Genomic DNA, 21,332 nt, shown 5'->3' with positions numbered 1-21,332 from the left:
GCCTAGGACTGCCTCCTAAAGAGAATTAGCAAATATGTATCTGTCTTGAGATCACAGAGAGGCATGTGTATTTTTGTTGCTGATTTTATATCAAATAGTTGAACAACACTTTCTTATCTTATTTAGGGTATATCAACATTTCATTAATGTTGAATCTTTATATTCCACACCTACAAGCTAGAAAGCAGTATTTTTCTGTAAAAATAAAATATTGCAGGTAACTTATAAAACTGTTTAGTTAAAGCGTATTTTCTGTATTTGTCAAGCAATACAGGGAAATGAACATTTAGGACCTGATTTAAAGCAGAGTTATAAAGCCTCTGGGCCCCACGGTAATACTGAAAGCCAGTCAGCAGTCAGCCTGTGCAGCACGAGTCAGCAGCACCTCGGGTGGCAGGGCTTGGGCAGGGTCGGGATGCCTACTGATTCAGGTGCCAGGAAATGCATTTGACTCCCACGCAATCCTATGAGCTTGACTGTTTGGGGGCGCCATTTCTGCGGTAGGCACACTCACACACAACACGCAGTCACGCTGGTGGGCATCGTGGCACTCAGGGCTAATTGATGTTCCAGTGTCCACTGTCACCCGTACTGTCCCCGACCTTACAGGACAACACTGATGCCCAGTTAGAGACCACAGTTCCTAGCTTCCTTTAAGGTTAGGTGTGATCATGTCACTGGTTTTGTCCATTGGGATATGAGCAGAAAGATTGCCTGGGACTTGACCATTCCCACTTTCTGTTAATTGGGGGTGCACAGGACCGGAGCAGGCCCCTTGAACCCAGAGGAGGACATCAAATGGGTTAGTGTCAGAGCCCCCATCAACCTGGAAAATGACGTCCTGTGGAATAAAGCACAGACCATTACAGTGGTGGAAAAAAAGCTCTGTTTTGTTTGAGCTGCTGTATGTTGAGCTCATTTTGTTGCAGCAACTAATTCTATATCATATGAATCCAAGCCAGATACCATAATTAGATTTGGTTGATATTGTCATATTTTATTCTTGCCTGCCGAGTGCTGAGCTATTACACACTTCATTGTCAGTAACGGGTGTCACAGTCTGTGTGTGGGAGGAGCTGAGCCAGTCCTATCTATCTATATTGCTTCCAATTTTACAGAAACTTGGTTATATCTACATCCCACCTGCTCTCATCATAGTTTCCTTTTCCATTTGACCAACTCCCAGATTTTTTCTCCTTGACTTCTTTATCCCTCTTGTCCAAAATTACATCCCAATTGACAAAGCCGCCTAGACTCTCTGTAAGTGTTCTTCCTTTCACGTGTTTTTCTTACTATTGCTGATATCACTCTACATATTCAATTTTATGCAATTTTATTATATTTTCAGTAAACATGCTTAATTTTTTACCTTTATCCCAAAGTATTTCTACTAACTTGTTTCATTTTTTAAAAATGGCATCCCTCTAATATATTGCTCCTTTGGAATCTCTTGAATTAAAAGTGTTATTTTGTCTATTCATAAAATAATGGTTTGGGATTTTCTCTTCCTAAGGAGAGAACAAATTTAGAGGTGGAGGCAGTTGAGAGAACAATCATTTACGTTAGATTTGATTTTAGCCACAATTATGCCAATGGTGAAAATGCACGTACTGGGTTATGATGTGCATTAATAGAATAAGCTGGTACAAATTCCTTCTTGATTCAGAATACTTATTACTTACTAGGCCCAACTCTTTTCATTGAAACGAATTTGTAATAAAAATAATATTATATTTAATCAAAATACCTAAACTGACTCAAGCAGACAGATAAGCCATTAGTCTCAAAGCCATTTTGAAACAGATGCAAACTTTAAGAAGACAGACCCATATCTTCGTTATAATTTTGTGTTGAAGACCTAAGCCGCCCAGTGTGATGGTATCAGGAGATGGGGCCTTTGGGAGGTGACTAGGTTGAGATGAGGTCCTGAGGATGGGGCCCCATGATGGGATTGCTGTCCTCCTAAGAAGAGGAAGAGACCAGAGTTCTCCCTCTCTTTCCACGTGCACACAAAGAAAAGCACTTGTGAGGACAAAGAGATGGCAGCTATCTCCGAGACAGGAGGACGACCTTCACCAAGAACCTAAACTTTGTACCTTGATCTTGGATTTCCCAGCCTCCGAAACTGTTAGAAATAAATGTCTATTGTTTAAGCCATCCAGTCTGTGACATCTTATAACAAACTGGCTAAGATAACATCTAAATCTTTCAAAAGCCAAAAAGGAGCACCTTGATCAATGAGACTTTTAACATTTTTATTATTTTTAAAAAAATTTTAAAACTTTTATTGACATATAGTTGATTTACAATGTTGTATTAATTTTTGCTGTACAGCAAAGTGATTCTTTTCCATTCTGGTTTATCACAGGATATTGAATATAGTTCTCTGTGCTATACAGTAGGACCTTGTTGTTTATCCATCCTATATATAATGCATTAGTCACACTGGGTGACTAATAACCAGCTCTAGAGCATTGTTTTTCATGTAAACTTGAAAGTGTAAACATATTATAGTCATAGGCTTCTGCTTCTGCAAAGAACATCTCACTGGGTGGTTCCTTTATTGGTGTATTTTTTTCCCTCTTATTTAACTACTAAGAGAGAAAACATTTCTCATAAGGACATAGAATGAATAGTTGGAGGACCCAGCATTTTGGCTCCCTGAATTTTGTCCACCCGTTTTCAACCTGGCCTGCATGTGTTTGTGTTCTGGGAAGTTATAAGAAACTGTTGTACACTAAACGGTGGAAATTGTAGGGGTATAGATATGTTTTTTGTTCTCCGCCTGATGCTCATGTTTCATTTCTCATTCCCGCCCCAAATGATTTAAGATTGTGTTTTCCTTATTTGATGAAATCAATGGAAAGGCTTGGCTCCCATGTAGGATTGCTTAATAGATGACGTTGAGTCACTAGCCTAGCTAAACACAACTGTGTTTTAAGCCTACTCTTCTCTTACGATTTATGATCATCTAACTGCACTCACTTTGCTTAGCCCTTTGATAATCTATCTTGAATTGTTTACCATTTAAACATCATCATTATGTTAGTTAACAGGATTTAAGAAATGTCAGGAAAGTCTTAATATTTTCCAATAAAGTCTGAGTAGACATTTTGGGCTGAGTTAGTTTGGTTCTCATAAATTAGGCCTCTTGAAATATTTCAGCCAAAAAATGGATATTTTTCTGTCAGAGAAATAAGAAAAGTTGAGTGCCCCTAATGGCAGGTTTATTATGAATGCTCTAATATCTGTCAACTCTGAAGAATGAGGTAGCAGGAGTCTGTTTTAAACCCACAACTCTCTTGAGTCTAAAAGTATTCAATAACTTACTCAGCTTGAACAATTTATTATTTTGCAACCCGCTCTATAAGATGACAAGATTAAATTATCCAGTCAATATTGCAGTGCTGGCTTTTTTTTTTTTTTTTTAAGAAATTCACGTTCTTTTATTTATTTATTTATTTATGACTGTGTTGAATCTTCGTTTCTGTGCGAGGGCCCTCTCCAGTTGCGGCGAGTGGGGACCACTCTTCATCGCGGTGTGCGGGCCTCTCACCGTCGCGGCCTCTCTTGTTGCGGAGCACAGGCTCCAGACGCGCAGGCTCAGTAATTGTGGCTCACGGGCCCAGTTGCTCCGCAGCATGTGGGATCCACCCAGACCGGGGCTCGAACCCGTGTCCCCTGCAGTGGCAGGCAGACTCTCAACCACTGCGCCACCAGGGAAGCCCGCAGTGCTGGCTTTTGTCACGATTATATTTAATTTAATAAAAAGCACTGAATGACCCACTTATCATATAGTTACTGTTTTACACATTGAATTTGTTGGCTCCATTCTTTTTCAGTGGCATTAAGAACATTAATTAATTCATGACTATGATATGGCATCCACAATAAATGCCCCTAGAGTTCTGGCAGGTTAAAAACTGGCCAAATATACATCTCCTAATGACATTTATCTTTGTACTTAAGGGTATTACATGTGATAATATAGGGATTCTCCAATAGGAAGTGTCTATAGAACAATTATGTCATGATTTATTTTTCAGTGTGGGTTACGAGTTGCTATGGGTTTATACCACATTTCAAGGTCTGTTACATGAACAACACTGAATCCAGAGAAGATTTCCTTCCAAATTTTAACTTATAATATCCAATACAGAAATATATATATTTAGAATATCAGAATGCATTAGAATTTAGAAATACATTAGATTTAGAATGTTTTTCAGGAGCTCTCTGCATTTTGGAAAAATAAAATTTGGCTTTCTGAATGTATCTTGTATTATTTAAATTAGTGTGTGATCCCTTCAGATTTTTTTTTTTCTTTCATTCCAGGTATTGTTTAATTCCAGTGCTCTTAAAACTGATCCCTCTGTAATTTCCCAAATTCTTGTAAGTTTTATATGTAAATAACCATTTAATTTTCAGACAGTAGCTGACTAGCCAAGTATTCAGTTAGGGGCTAGGGAGAAAAAAATATTAATAGTTTGATATTTTTTAAATCTATGTTCTCTAATATTTTGAGTATAGCTAATTACTTTAACTTTTCTACCAATCACAGCTTCTCACTGCACAAATATCTTGGTAGAAGTATCTTTCAGTTAAGTGCTGACAGCCAGTATTCTAATTAAATTTTGGTAAAAATATAAAATAATTGAAGTCATTTGGCTATTCCAAATTGCCTGTCACAAGATATGTAATTACTCTAAATGAGGTCAAAGTTTTGCATATCTCAGTGAATATTTTTAATATTCCATCTTTCAGAGAAGTTTTTATTTCACTTGTCTGTGAATAGTGAATAAGGCCTTTGTTGCTGTTTTATTAAATAGTTCTCAAGCCTGACTTTTTAGCGTAAGAGACTCAAGACCCAAAGCCCAGTGGCTGTAGGCACATGCAATTTTAAGGTGCATCCGAGATGGTTCCCACCCAAGTGGTTTGCAGACACTATGAGAAACAAGTCTGGAAACCAACATATCATCTCTGGACTATTTGTATTTTCATCACTTTCTGAACCAGTAGTCCTCAAAACATTTAGCTAGTCTATTTTCTTCACAAATAACTTGTTAGAGAACTAACTATAAGGCTAAGTTTGTTGTATCCTACACACCCAGCTTCACCTCTTTGCATTGGCACACTAGACCCCTTGGAAATATATTCCCAAGTGAATCTTCTATGCTTGCAAAGATATGAAAGGTAAAATATTTCCCTAAATATTTTTTCTCGTATTCATTTGGTCAAGTTTAGTGCAACTTCCTGAAGTTTGATGTAAAAATGTCATTAAAAGCATAATTAAAGAAAATATAAACATATGGAAAACAATAAGACACAAAAGTATAAACAAAAATAAGGGGAAATACTGTTTTGTTCTGAGAATGAGGGAAAGCAAAAAGCACAAAAATAAGTGTATGGTCTTTTTGAAGACATGGGGCAGTACTAACACTAAGGCAAGGACAAATTATTAGGGGGTGAAGATTTTCTGCTCCGGAGTTCCAGTTATGTAATACTCCCGATGATAACAAATAATACCAACTGGGGGGGCTTCCCTGGTGGCACAGTGGTTGAGAATCTGCCTGCCAATGCAGGGGACATGGGTTCGAGCCCTGGTCTGGGAAGATCCCACATGCCGCGGAGCAGCTGGGCCCCTGAGCCACAACTACTGAGCCTGCGCGCCTGGAGCCTGTGCTCCGCAACAAGAGAGACCGCGATAGTGAGAGGCCCGCGCACCGCGATGAAGAGTGGCCCCCGCTTGCTGCAACTAGAGAAAGCCCTCGCACAGAAACTAAGATCCAACACAGCCATAAATAAATAAATAAAAAATAAAAATAAAGGAATTCCTTTTAAAAAAAAAAGTACAATAAATATCCTTCTTAAAAAAAAAAAAAATACCAACTGGGATTTTGGAAGCAGCCGAATGACAGGCACTAATGGCTAACTATCTTGAAGCCTAGAAAAAAGTCATTTTTGAACTCAGTTGATCGTATTTTATTTTGCTTTCATATTTTTCCATGTTAACTACAATCTTCTGGGTTAGGAAATTGACTGTTTAGTGTAATAAAATGGGATGATTTGGGGACTATAAAGACTGGAAGTTATTTTTAAAGTGGATTTTCTACTTTAAAGGCACATTTCCATTATTTCTCATTGAATACACAAAAGCAAGAATATTTTTCTCCTGTTATCAAATGGCATACAAACATCTTAGAATCCTCATTCTTTTTGGATTTTGTAGAAGGAAATCAATAAAAAGATAGATAAAAAGTCAAAGAAGCCTGCCATCAAGATGAAGCATTTCCCTCTTTTAGTGAATATTTAAGTTGTGGCATGAAATGGATCATAAAAGTTTTGGTGTATTATTTATATGGAGACAGCTTTCCTGTCTCATAAACTCTTACTCTGCTTTGAGTGCCTTGGGAAACAAAGAAGCAGAGAGGGGGAGCTAAGAGGTATTGAGTGCTTATCGATTAAGACAAACTTTCTGAAGTCCATTCTCTGGCCACACTGCAGGGTTGCACCTCTCTGATCTGGGTGGTTTGGAGGGTGACTCCCATGGCTGTGACCTGGCCTCCCAATTTAGACTCGTTGGTGAGGTTTACGTTACCTAACGAAGCTGCAGGTGTTGATCCTGTACCTAGAAACGTACTCCAGCACGTGTGATGAAGGAGCACTGAGGTTCAGCCATCCTGTGTCTGCTCAGTGCATTAACCATTGGGTTCAATACTTTTACACCGAATACTGAATCACTGCAGAACTGATTTTGTCATTCCAAGTCAGCGTGTCAGAAGCTAGGACCACTGTCTGTTAGTGAAGTGGGATGGTAATGTTGGCAAATGTCCTATTTTTATCTGTCATCTTATATTCTTACGTATGCATTATGTCAGCACTGGTAAAACCACACTCATCCTTCTTTATGTGTCTTTCCTATCACAGCTTGTAAATTTCAAAAAAAAAAAGGTGCTTGATTGGAAAGTCTGAGCATCTTGATAAAACAATAGTATTTTAGACATGAATGATGAGTCAAAATCTTCAATGCCTTATGTGAAAGTTGCTGAAACTTCAGTTATTTTTTAATGGGATTAATTTAAATATTGATGATGCCTCTTAATGAAACATTAGCAAGCGCCCTATTATATGTCTTGTAAAACCAATGAAATATCTAATATTAAAAATTATTTTAGGATAGATAGATAGAGTGGGATGTTATAAGATCCCCTAGAATTATACAAAGACAATTACTGTTACAAGTACATAGTTTATTGGTTGATATTGCAAGTCACAACTTCTCTCTTTTAAAGATTTATTGATTGATTGATTGATTGATTGCTATGTTGAATCTTCGTTTCTGTGCTAGGGCTTTCTCTAGTTGCGGCAAGCGGGGGCCACTCTTCATCGCGGTGCACGGGCCTCTCACTATCGTGGCCTCTCCTGTTGCGGAGCACAGGCTCCAGACGCGCAGGCTCAGCAGTTGTGGCCCACGGGCCTAGTTGCTCCGTGGCATGTGGGATCCTCCCAGACCAGGGCTCGAACCCGTGTCCCCTGCATTGGCAGGCAGATTCTCAACCACTGCGCCACCAGGGAAGCCCACAACTTCTCTCTTTTAAAAAGAAAAAAAGCCTGAAAAAGTAAACAAAACGTTTTAATTTCTACTCATTTGAATCAAAGGCAGGTGTGTTTGTCCTTTTAAGTGTATTTTCACATTCAGTCCAGTAAATTCAGAGCTTTTACTCAATGATGAAACTAAACTCTAGAGCTGCAGTTAACTGTTAACTCCTGAGCAGTTTATTGTCAAATTACTTTCAGGGACTACTTACTGAATGCTAAGTGGTCAGTCTGACCTTGCCGGGGATAGAGGGAGGGGCCATGTGACATTCATGACACTTATTACTTCCTGTCTGCCACGTGCAGGAGTGGAGTCAGGGTGGGGAAAGGTGAGGAGAGACCTGCTAGACTTTCCTCTTTCCTCTTTATACAGTTCATATTTATGAACGAATGTGTTAGAAAATTCAGAAAGTTGCACAATTTTTAAATAAGAATGCCTTAATATTGATACAAAGTTATACAGACAACTTGGAAAGAAATATCATCTTGCCCTCGAAAACTCAGGCTTCATTAAAATAAATTCACAGGTACAAAACATATGAAATCCAATTTCGCTCACAATTTAAAAACTCATTTTGTGGGAGATAAAGGAGCTGATACATCTTTTTTTAAAAATAAATTTATTTGTTTTATTCATGTATTTTTGGCTGCGTTGGGTCTTCGTTGCTGTGCTTGGGCTTTCTCTAGTTGCGGTGAGCAGGGGCTACACTTCGTTGCGGTGCGCAGGCTTCTCATTGCGGTGGCTTCTCTTGTGGAGCACGGACTCTAGGCACACAGGCTTGAGTAGTTTTAGCACGCGGGCTCAGTAGTTGTGGCACACGGACTTAGTTTCTCCGCGGCATGTGGGATCTTCCTGAACCAGGGATCGAACCCGTGTCCCCTGCATTGGCAGGCGGATTCTTAACCACTGCACCACCAGGGAAGCCCCCAGGAGCTGATACATATTTATAACATTTTCAAAAGTGTGTAGTAAATTCCCTGTTAAGCAAAAACTGAAAATTCAGTTAGTGATATATTCTTGCCTTTCCCTTTTTCTTTTCCTCTTTAATTCTTTTTATTCCCAGTTTTGGTTATTTTCTTATCTAAGAGAACAGTAGACATGTTTAAAAGATTTAAAAATAAAAGGAATTAATTTTGTTGCTGAAAAGGATCAATGACTAGGAGGTTTGGAAAAAAAGAATAATAACTACATATAAAATTAGGGTTGGTGATTGATTTTTGGGGAGTGTGTAGAAAGTAAAAATAAAGACTGGGGTCTTAAGGAAAAGAATTCCCTAGTTTTGTCAGTTATACATCTGTTTAGACATTCAGTAAACAGTTTTGGCTGCTACTCTATGGCCTACTTTGAGGTATCTGCTGAACATATGGAAATTAACAGGTTGAGACATTATTCAATGAAGGTGACAAAACAGTTAATGGTTACCTAGCATTAGTGATTAAAGGTTTATACAGAAGATAATTGGAGAACAAAGGATCAATCAGTTTTATATGATCATTGCTATAAATACCTTAATATATTTAGAAAATATTTCTTCAAGATGTTTTATGGAAATTTGCTTTTTGTCCAAATGAAATACGTCTAAACTACAATATGAGTTTTTGAAAGTTATCTCCCTGTTCTGTATTTTATAAATATCATTATTTGAATCACACTTGAAGGAAGTAAAAAATTGGACCACAGTTTTTAATTTCAAAAGATTTTCTTGTTTCTTTTTTTTAATCAATTATTCCAAAATGGTGTTACAATTAAAGAAGCGTCTCAGAGTTCTGAAACATGGTCATTGGGGGTTAGCTTTTGGATATTTTGACAAGACAGTGATTAAATTTTTAAAGCCATATTTTCTTGAAAAAATAATGTCCAGTATTGGGAAAATGTGAGAATATAGATAATAATTTAAAATGTCACTTATGACTGTATGGGCAAACTTATTTATATAGCAAAACTTAGAGGAAGTCTAAATGTCCAAATAGAAAATTGATTATATACATTTTAATATATCTATCCAAAGGAATCTAATGCAAATTTTATGAAAGTTAGCTTATGCTAACAGAGTATTTTGAAAAAAATTCTTATCAAACTATTAGAAAAAGTGTTTACAAAAATGTATATATATATGTATTTTGCTTTTTTGTTAAAGTATATTATGTATATGGCATCATCATTAGATGTCTGAGAGACTGACTATACAATATATAGACGAACGACTTTGTTCATGGAACAGGGAAACCTATACAGAAGATTCCATTTACTTGGGTTCAGCCTTTGCAGAAAAGGAAAATTAATGTTTCAAGGAGAAATTACAATTTTGCCAAAACACAGTCCATTATTTTGGTCCCGTCCTTCCTAACAAGGAGAATATATTCTCTCCTAACAGACTAAAGATTATCCAAATGTATCCTAGATACCTTATAAAATGATAATTGAGAGGATTTCTTGGTTTAACTGGATCTGGCAGTCAATTGGCATCAAAGTATCCTGAGACTGCCATGCCTTTTTATGAAGTGACCAAGTCCTCAGTAAGAGACCCTTTGCTGCGTGACCCTAAATGCAAAGGCTTTCTGTGACCCACAGTGGCATCTCCCACAGCCTTCTCTAGGCGTCCCTAACTACAAAAACCCATTTTGTCTATTTGTGTGGCAGCAACCTGGACAAAAAAGCCCTTATGGTTTTGATTCATCTTTATGGGAAATTTCAAAAAAAAAAAAAATTGCTTGCTCTCTCCTGCTCCTTAACCAGTTACAAAGGCTTATACCCCATGTCTGAGGGTAATAGCTGCTGCTGTAAAACCTGGTGGTGCTTCTGCTGAATGAATTCTAGGCTCCTTCTTGATCTCATGGTTCCTGACCCAGTGCAGACTTTACTCCCGACTGAGAACACAGGGCATGTTCCAGTCCGACAATTAATGGCTTTTGAGATTCAGTTCCTCTCCCCCTCTCACTGTTCTCTTCTTCTCTGCAGAACCCTGAATCCTGCTTCTCTTCTGTCTCTGCTAGAAGGAGAAACCCAAAATTGTTTTACCTTGGTTATGGAACTTTTCTATGCCTCTCTCCTATTTATTGGCGAGTATCTGTTACATTAAATAAATCACTGAGAACCCAACCTCATACTATGTGGGGATGGATCTTACTCCAAAACTGAAACTGGAGGTTTTTAAGCAAGATATACTATCACTCATGTAAGCTTTTCTTTAGACTACTGACCTTGACCTTTACCTAAGGTAAAAAATCACACAAATACAAAAGATTGTAAGGAAATTATCACATTATTAACAACACCATGTCCTTTATGATTAATGATAGGCATATTATTAATGATGGGCATATGAATGATGTCATTAATGAACTCTGCCCTGGGTGGAAAACAGATCAGTCTCAAGCCAGCATGATTAGTGATGGACAGTGCATTGCTCTAGATTTCTTATTGACTAGTCTTGGAGACATCTGTGCCATGGCTAATATTTCTTGCTGTTCTTAGATCAATAAAGCAGCTAAGGTAAAAGAGGCCATATGTTCCACTAAGGAAAGAAGCTACTTGTCTCTCTAGGGTTGATCCTCATATTCTATGGGATTTGTCTCTTGGTCTCAGTTGGGCAGTTGGGGTTCCCAATTCGGAAGCTTCTTACTTGGATTATTATTTATTCTTGTTTCCACATAGTGGTCATATGCTGGTCCACTGTATTCTATACAGAGTCTTAATGCTTCTCTGCAGCTACTTTCTCCTCATTTGATACATGATGATATAACAACAAAAAGGTAAATAAGATCCCATAATATGACTGGTCATGGAGATAATTGAACAAACCCTGAGAGGTGAAGATCTGGCTCTATAGCCTCTGAAAGGTGTCAGTCCTTATAAGTGAGAAACTGACCAGTGGGAGGACTGAGAGACATGTACAAAGGGGCAATGACTAGACCCCATAGGGCAACAGAATTCTGACTCAGGATCTCTGCAGTAACCAGCCTGGGAAGCCAAACCACATCCTGTGCATCAATAGCCTAAGACTGTCTGGACTTGATCAGTGACCGCCAGCTTCCCTAGGTTTTGCCCCCACCTTCACCTCAGGACCAACCAGAGAGAGTCAGAGAGTCACCCCAAACCAATCACATGAAAAGCCCTACTTCTAGTTAGCGTCCTCATCTCAATAACCTTTTCTAACTCCACAGCTTTCCAATTCCCTACCTGTCTTCGAGTCCCTGGCAAATGCAAGCGAGGCTAATGTCTTAGTCATTTTGGGTTGCTATCACAAAGTACCTTAGACTGGGTGGCTTAAAACAACAAACATTTATTTCTCACCATTCTGGAGGCTGGAAGTCCAACTGAGGTGAGAAGCAGGGTCAGGTTGTAGTGAGGGGCCTCATCCGGGTTGCAAACTGCTGACTTCTGGTTCTGTCCTGACATGATGAAAAGAAAGGCAGATAGCTGTCTGAACCACTCGTATAAGGGCACTGATCCCATTCAGGAAGACTCCACCCTCGTGACCTAATCACCTCCAAAGACTCCACCTCCAAATACCATCACATTGGAATTAGGTTTCAACATATGAGTGCCGAGAGAACAGAAACATTCAGCCCGTAACAGGTGGCCATAGCAAGCTCTGAATAAATAGCCTCTGTTCTCATTTGGGTGCTCTCTGTTTGTTTCAACAAAACTAAATATTCAATATTACATACTAAAATATAGCTGAGAACTGTTGCATTTTGTTTTTCTGTATTTTAAAATTTTGTACATAAGATACACCTGCATATTAAAAAATGAAATTGTTTTAAATGAAGAACATACACAATATACATTTTTTTGAAGTTTTGATTTCCATGAGAACAAACCAAGATTAAGTTCATCATGCCCCTGCAGCTGCCATCAGTGAGAAAAGCTTTGCTATGAGTCAGTCCAGTGTTAGTGTTTGAGGGACATTTCAAGCAGAACAAGGAAACTGCACTACACAGGAATCAAGAGACGGGTTGCCAGAAACAGTGTCCAATCAAAAGCAAAATGAGAGAAAATAGAAATGAGATTTAGTTCAGAGGCAAAATGATATGAAATTATGAAAATCAGAAGAGTACCTTAAAAGTGTTCCCATCTACATTCAGTTATCCAAAGATTATCCTTAATAAGTTAGAATATGATCTGATCTGTTTTTCTGACTGGATGATTAAAACATGGTTTTAGTGAGTAAAGCCTACATTAACAATTCAACCAGATTCCAGTAAACCACCTCACCTAATACAATCTCTATCATTGCCTTATACTATTTGGTTGCAGGGTACCTTTCTTTCAAAGCAAGTAGTATATTTACATTGTTTACATAAAACCCATATTGTGGAGTCACTTAATGTCCATTTTATTCATCTATTCTAATATATACTCAATATATTCACATATGTTCATATATATATCTTTATTTATGCTTAATATATTTTCTTTCTAAATGTATAAAATTGTAGCTATCTTTTTATTTATTCCACGCTAATAGACTTTAAAAACATCTTTCCCACAAATTGTATGTCTTATAAATGATTTTATTTATCTTTGACCCTGATAAATAAAGCTATGAAAATTATGTAAAATTACATTAGCATCTAGAAGTAAAATGGGTATAGCAATAGAAATGATTTAATTTTAGGTAAGAACTAGGGGTATTATATGGCAGAATAATTGAAAATAAAATCCATGTTTATTAAAAACTACTCCTCTCTAAATCACAAAAGAAACAAAAAGAATGAGGGAAATAGATTAGTAATAGTGTAAAAATTTCTGTCAGATAATAGTTTGCAATGTCTAATTTCATTTCAGAGCACATGACATAAGATGTTCTGTTTCCAAGCAGCAGGTGAGAATTATCTGAGAAGGAAAATTTCCTTTCCCACCCTTACTGTTAAGTGATAATTAATATTTAAAATCCAGATAGATACCTAAAAATATGACCTCCAATATCACTTTTCTCAAATCATGGAGATATAAATCTTTATCATGAAAAAAATAGTGATATTTATTACCAATACTGGTGACGTGCTTTTGAAAAACAGAAATACTCTCTATGATCTTTATATATAAGCCACATACCTGCTTGTCTAGTTAATATATATAAATGAAGTAGAAACTGGCATTAAGTGGAATTTAAGAGCATCTGTATTTAGTAGGGGATAAAAATTAATTTATACTTTACTCTTTTGGTTCTCGGCTGAGAACCCCCTGTAGTAAAAGACTGATTAACAGGAGGAAAAGCAAACAATAATTTAATATGAAATAACAGATTTGATGATAGGTCTCAGCTTCTGGTGTGTAAGTCTGACTACAGTAATAACATACTCTATGGCAGTTTTTCTTGGATAAGATCATCATACAAGTGAGAATAGGTAATATGCCATTCCACTTATAAGATCAATAGGGCCATACTTTTTATTCTGTCAAGGTGGAAGACATTTCCCTCTACCCTTCTAAGTTCTTCTGGCTGGTCCAATAATTAAATTGATATGAGACAGATTAGCAAGTGACAATCAAACAAAAGTTTAATAACATGTATACCTGGGGGAGACCCAGGAAAACTGAGTAACAGGCCTAAATGGCCAAAGCTCTCAACTTAAATACCATCTTCAACTAGAGACAAAAGAGGACGTTGGGGATAGAAGCTTGGGATTTTACAGGGGAGGAAGGCAATTCCCATGGAGCACAAAAGCAAATTTTGGTAACACATGCTTGCTGGGCCAGGCAGAGACGATGGGAAACAGCGGACTCTGATCCCTAGGCATTTCCCCCGCCACATCTAGGCCGTATTCTTTGCAGACATCTGGCGATAGCTCTATTCCAGGGACGGGTCCTCTATCTAAATTCTTTTGGGCAGCTAAGGAGGAAGGTCAAAGAATCTTCCTGAGTCCTTTGGGCTTTGAGTTTTTTCAGCTCGAAATCATTCACATACCAGAGGGACACATTTGGAGTGACGAATTTTGCTCCCCTTCCAAAAACAAGCATTTATTTTCCCAGGCAGTGTAACCTTAAGAGTATGTTTAGTATGAGAGGCTGTTATTTCTTAGGGGATTCTCAAGAATTACCACCTTCCCTGGAATGTCTCTTGACTTAGATATCGGGTTGCTTTTATAGCTCCCCAGTGGCTGGCTCTTCATTTATTTGAATGTAAAGCAGTGTTAATGTAGCCCCAGGGACCCATAGAGAATAGTGCAATATTTCTCACGTTTCCCTGTGCATACAGATCAACTGGCGATCTTGTTGAAATGCAGATGCTGAGTAGGGGACCTGAAATTCCAAATATTTAAACAGACTCCTCAGTGATCTCCGTCTTGCTGGTCGTTGGACCTCCCTTCCAGCAGCAAAATCATCAAACTCCTAAGAAGCAATGCTTTGTGTTCATCACCAGTTAACTGCACATTGTTATCAGCGCTGCATCCCTGTGTCCTATCCTTTCTTCTGGGGTCCTTCTGGCTGCCTCAGTGCCTCTTGCTGAGATGTTGTTGCCTTTCACTCCACTGTGAGAAATCGTTCCTGCTTCTTTCCTTCTTCTTCTCCAGGTAGAGATCCAGGGACAGAGAGAGATGTGTCTAATAAGGAACCTTTTTCTCTCCATTCTTGCTTCCTCTCTACTTCGATCCATCTTCCCACCAACTGTCTCTGACCCGTCCTTGCCCACCTTCTCCCGCTCGTCCTGCTCCTTCTATTTTCTCTCTTTTCTTCTCATTTCTTCCCTTTTGTTCTCCTTCTTGTACCCCCTCCAATCATAGGTTTTGAGAAATGGAATACTGCCTGCCATATCAGTAAACAAAGGATGTCACAGTCATCAGCGATTGCAGCCACCTCCGATGGTGCGCTGGTGAGCCCTGAGGGAACTCAGGAAGGAAAGGAAGAATACCTGCCATCTAGCAGCCATCAGACTGCAGCCACTCCCTACACTGAGCCCTGAGGGAACTCAGGATGTGAAAACACCGGATACTGGCCCCAGAGAGCTGAGGTGCATATCAAGGAATGACTTCAGTGAGCCCAGACTGAAGCATCTTCCCATACATAGAAAAGCACTAAATTCCTTAACCTGAGATTTCTAGTTTTCTTTAATTAACAGTAATCTTTTGTTCCTACTACCTGCCCTTTGTTGCAAAATGTCTGTATATCCTAGCTTCCCCCTCGCCTCCACGGAGCAGTTCTCTCAGGGTTACTTGAGATGCTGCCTCCTGGGCTTGAAGTCCTAAAAATTTCCACCGAATAAAACATGACTCTCAACTTTTAGGTTGTGAATATTTTTTTTAGTCAACAGTTTCATCCTTTTCTTTCTTGTTTTCCCTTATTTTCTCCTTCCTCTTTCCTCCTCCTCTCATCCTCCCTCCCACTTCTAGACAGCTGCCTCTCCCAGGAACTGAGTTGACTCAACACTTGCCTCCGTGGTAGTCTGTATATGTACGTGCAGAGTTTTGAAACTCACACACACCAGCTCAACTCTCACTGTAACCCTACTTGAGAAGATGGTATAACATCCCCAAAAGATCATTTATAATTTTATCCATCTAGCTGAGATAACTACTGATAGACTAATCTTTATTCTGAATTGCCAACTTTCAATTTCTTTGAATTTTTTTGTGTGCAAATTGAAAACCTATTTTTATTTTTATTTCTATTTTTTAATTTTTTTATTGGAGTATAGTTGCTTTACAGTGTTATGTTAGTTTCTGCTGTACAGCAAAGTGAATCAGCCACATGTATACATACATCCCCTCTTTTTTGGATTTCTTTCCCATTTAGGTCACCACAGAGCATTGAGTAGAGTTCCCCGTGCTATACAGCAGGTTCTCATTAAAGTTATTTATTTTATATATAGTAGTGTATATATGTCAATCCCAATCTCCAAATCTATCCCCCCCTTCCCCCACCGTGTCCATACGTTTGTTCTCTACGTCTGTGTCTCCATTTCTGCTTTGCAAATAAGTTCATCTGTACCATTTTTCTAGGTTCCACATATTTACTTTAATATACGATATTTGTTTTTCTCTTTCTGACTTACTTCATTCTGTATGACAATCTCTGGGTCCATTCAAGTCTCTACAAATGACCCAATTTTGTTCATTTTTATGGCTGAGTATATTCCATTGTATATATATACCACATCTTCTTTATCCATTCCTCTGTCGATAGACATTTAGGTTGCTTCCATGTCCTAGCTATCCTCTTGCACTGTTGGTGGGAATGTAAATTGATACATTTACATTCCCACCAACAGTGTGGAGGTTCCTTAAAAAACTGAAACTAGAACTACCATATGACCCAGCAATTCCACTCCTGGGCATATACCCTGAGAAAACCATAGTTCGAAAAGACACATGCACCCCAATGTTCGTTGCGGCGCTGTTTACAATTTCTTTGTATTAATTTGAGATTTGCTTTCTGTTGTGTCCTTCATGCCTAGGATATAGGGGACTGTTTTAATCTAGCCCATTCCATTAAAAAAATATGTTTTCAGGGTAAACACAATTGCTGGTGGTTTTAAAAAAAAGATTATGTCCTTAGCAATGAGAGTTTATAAAAAGTATCTGCCACGTGTACTTAAGTCCTGGGCCTATTATATTTGTTCTTTAATTTTCCTTCCTTGCTTGCCTCTGAGTGCTGCCTGATATGTTCTCACTATTCACCTTTCCATACCTTTTCTGGGGTTCCCTTTCCACTTACTATTTTGTTTGTTTACACCATTCTCTCCTGGCCACGCCTCTTCCACCTGTAGCTTTCATCTCAAGTAAGCCTTAGAACATGCTCATGGGAAAGCAAGCTTAAACTCTGACCCACAATACGTTTTTGCAATAACAGTGGGAACTGCAGGCTTCTGGCGGCAACCGATGCAATGAAAGCAACAGTGTGGCTGATCGTGTTTAGTTTGCATTTTATTAATGTTTATGCACAGTGCTGTTCTGTTTTTTTCCCCATCATTTCTTCACTAATGATAGCTTTGCTGTAAGCCCTGTAACTTAAGTAACATAAAAGGTTAGAGTTGACCAGTTCTTAAACCAATTCTCAAACATGAATATTGAACTCAGTTTTATGTCTAAAATTTATTATTTCATGTGTTTTAAATTTGATTTACATTAAATTGTTTTAAAAACAGGAAATTAATTAGAATAAATCATCCTGACTTGACATCATGATAGAAATGCAAAGATTCTGATCAGTCTCTCAACTGGTAATAGGCATTTGCATTAAGTTTTATTGAATAAAGTCATCTAATAAATATTGGTCCAAATCACCTATAATTAGTGGAAGAGTAACGTTTATTGGATGATAAAGCAAGTCACATAAATTTTTGAACAGATCGTCCGTGTAACAGTAAATACTTGAGCTTCTAATGTCTAACCAAGGAAAGGAGAAAACGTTCTATGCTTTGTAGGGTAGGGAAGGAAATATTTTTTTCTACCCTTCTAGGTTCTTTTGGCTTGTCTAATGAATTAAATTGACATAAGACAGATTAACAGGAGAAAAACAAATTAAAAATGTACAGGATCCCCAAAGATATGAGACCCAAGCGTAGGTTGGGCAGCTGAGGCTTATACAGCATCCTTAGCTAAGGAATGTTTTAGGGGCCTGGGGCTCCAAAGGGGAGGGGGGTGATTCACAAAACAGGACAATAGGAAGAGTAGAGGTCTGCTAATTAGATGTTTGCCCTGCCATACCGGTAGGGAATTCAGAAGAGAGCTGCCTTTGGCGATAGCTCTGTCTCTGGCCAAGCCCGCCTTTCTAAGTTAGTTTAGGCAGCTCAAGGGGAAGTTAAAAGCTCTTCCTGAGTCTTTTGGGCCTTGATTGTCTTCAGCTCAAAAGATCCACAGGCCAAGGTAGCCCATTTGGGGGTAGCTCGTTCTGAACCTCTTTGGCTTCCTAGCTGTAGAACCAGGTGAGAAACCTTTGCTTTTTAAAATATGCCCAAAATAAGCCTCTAGAGAATAAATGTCAATGAAAAAGTCTGTTCTTTCTCATTTTTATCATTGGAAATGCATTTCCTCACACCCCAAGTTGGTAAAGTTTTTCAAGTAAAATCTAGATTTCCTGTTTTTATTTTGTAAATTGGTATTGAGAGAAATTTTTTTCTATAGCTGTGGAATTGGTAATAAGACCCACAGGTCAAGCAATAGGTTTTGTATAATTTTTCTTCATTTTCGATCTCATTGGAGTTTTTGGTGGTTGTTTATATAATAAATGTGAAAAAACTGTGTTTGTCCATAAAATGAGGTTTTAGTCTCAGTGGATGCCAGGTGCTACAATGAATGATGTATAACCACCTATCACCCTCCCATTTCCCAAATATTATAAAAATTTTAAAAATACTCCCACAAATTTCTAAAATTTCCCTAGGATTCAGTCCATCCCACATGAAAAATGACTCAAGTAGATGATTCCCTCATTTTTAAAGTATTTTCATTTCTTGGCCTTGTAAATACCAAACTCTTGGAATTTTCACCCTACCTCTCTATCTGCAATTTCCAGTCTTCTTTGCCCATTCTCTTTCCAAACCTGTCATTGTTGAAATGTCCCAGGATTCCGTCATAGCACTAGTCTCTTTATTACCTCTATATGTATACTGATGTTTTCCATATATGAATCTCTAGCTTCTTTCTCTCCTCTGAGAGCTGGATTCTGATGACGTACTGCCTATTTCACATTTCACCTTAAATGCTGATAGGCATCTGCATCTTCAGCTTAACATATACAAACAGACCTAAAAACATTTTTTTTTTCCAAACCTTCTCATTCTTTAGTTTCCCTCCTATCAGCAAATGTTATTACTATTCATCTGGTTGCTTAGTCCAAAAATACTCAAAGACATTTTTCTCTTGCTGTCACACTCAACGTTCAACATATCAGCAATTCCTGCCAGGTCTGTCTTCAAAATATATTCTAAATTTCACTTCTAGATTCTTTTGAATGGAAAACTCTGCATTTTGAGCTATAATAGCTCTGCTTGTTTCTGACATAGCTTCCTGTATGGTTTACGTGTCACCAGTCTTGTTCTTGAAGATTAAAATTTTAATGTAGAAACAAGAATAACACTTTAATCACATGAACCATGTCATTTTACTTCCTTTTTCAAAAAATTTCTAAAGGCCTCTGTTCACAATCAAAATATTAAATTCCCTGGCCACAGTCCATAGAGTCCTACAGTATCGGCTCAGGCCCATCACTGCTTCATCACCACTTCCCTTCTTCAGCTCTGTCCATGGAAGCATTGGCACTTCTTGAAATGTGCAAAACATGTCTGCCTCAAGATCTTTACAACTGATCTGAGGCCATTCTTCCAACAGGTTATATTAGAGTTCAGGCATCATGCAGGTCTCCAAACCACACCACCTGTTCAAGGAGTTTTCCTTACTCTTTTATGTAAAATACTATACACTCTCACTCCATAACCCTGTGTCATCTTTTTTAAAAAAAAAATATTTTATTGAAGTATTGTTGATTTACAGTGTTGTGTTACTTTCTGCTGTACAGCAAAGTGATTCAGTTACACATATATATACACATTCTTTTTCATATTCTTTTCCATTATGGTTTATCACAGGATATTGACTATAGTTCCCTGTGCTGTACAGTAGGACCTTGTCGTTTATATAATATAATAGTATAATTATATAATAGTTTGCATCTGCTAATGCCAAACTCCCACTCCTTCCCTCCTCCTCTACCCCTGCCAACCCCCGGCAACCACAAGTCTGTTCTCTATGTTTGTGAGTCTGTTTCTGTTTTGTAGATAAGTTCATTTGTGTTATATTTTAGATTCCACGTAAGTGATATCATATGGTATTTGTGTGTCATCTTTTATATTTATAAACAGACTTCCCACTACGTAATATTAGAACTTATGTTTATTTAAGTGTTTAGTATCCATATCCCTTTCTAGAATATAAACCATGTAAGTGATAGAGTTCTATCTGTCCTGGTCACCATTCTGTCTCAGGCATCTAGAATATTTTCTTGTACATTATAGTCACATAGCAATAAAAGTTTCTGTACAAATAAATTCAGATATGCAAAAATGACATTTTATTTGTAAACTTAAATTTTTGAAATAATGAAAAATGTAAAAAGAGATAGAAGATATCAAGAGAAATGGATTTCGAGTTTGAATTACCCAAAGAAAAAATTTTGACAGTGCAACCTCATTTATTGTTCAGCTTTACTCTTTCAGTGAAAAAATAAATAAGTAAAGATGTAGATAATCCCTTAGAATTTCAGCATATAAATATCAACCCAATTGTAGAGTGCACACACTATGGTGACCACCCACCCCAGTAAGTCATACCTTGTGGTTTTAGCCACTAGAATATGGCAAAGATGATGGAACAGTCAATCCCCCGATTAAATCAAGTTTTATCACAAAAACGATGGGGCATCTCTTGCTTGAATTAGACTACGTTATATGATACATAATGTATACATGGTATGCTACTACCATGGTTATCATACTTGAGAGGACCACATGGCAAGGGACTGAGGGTGGCCTGTAGGAGCTGTAGAAAATACCCCAGCTAAATGCCAACAACAACAACAAAAAAGAAGACCTCAGTTCTACAGCTGCAAGGGACTGATTCTGCCTACATCCCCTTGAGCTTGGAAGGGCTTGTCAAACTGCAGAAAGGAACTCAGACTGGCCTACAGCTTGCATAAACCCTTGTGAGATCTGGATCAAAGCACCCAGCTAAGTCATGTCCAGACTTCTGACCTAAAAAATCTCTGTGACAATAAACGTGTGTTATCCCAAGTT

This window comes from Balaenoptera acutorostrata, chromosome 13 (assembly GCF_949987535.1).
Source record: "Balaenoptera acutorostrata chromosome 13, mBalAcu1.1, whole genome shotgun sequence".
Classification (NCBI taxonomy): domain Eukaryota; kingdom Metazoa; phylum Chordata; class Mammalia; order Artiodactyla; family Balaenopteridae; genus Balaenoptera; species Balaenoptera acutorostrata.
Note: the sequence above shows the minus strand (reverse complement) of the source record.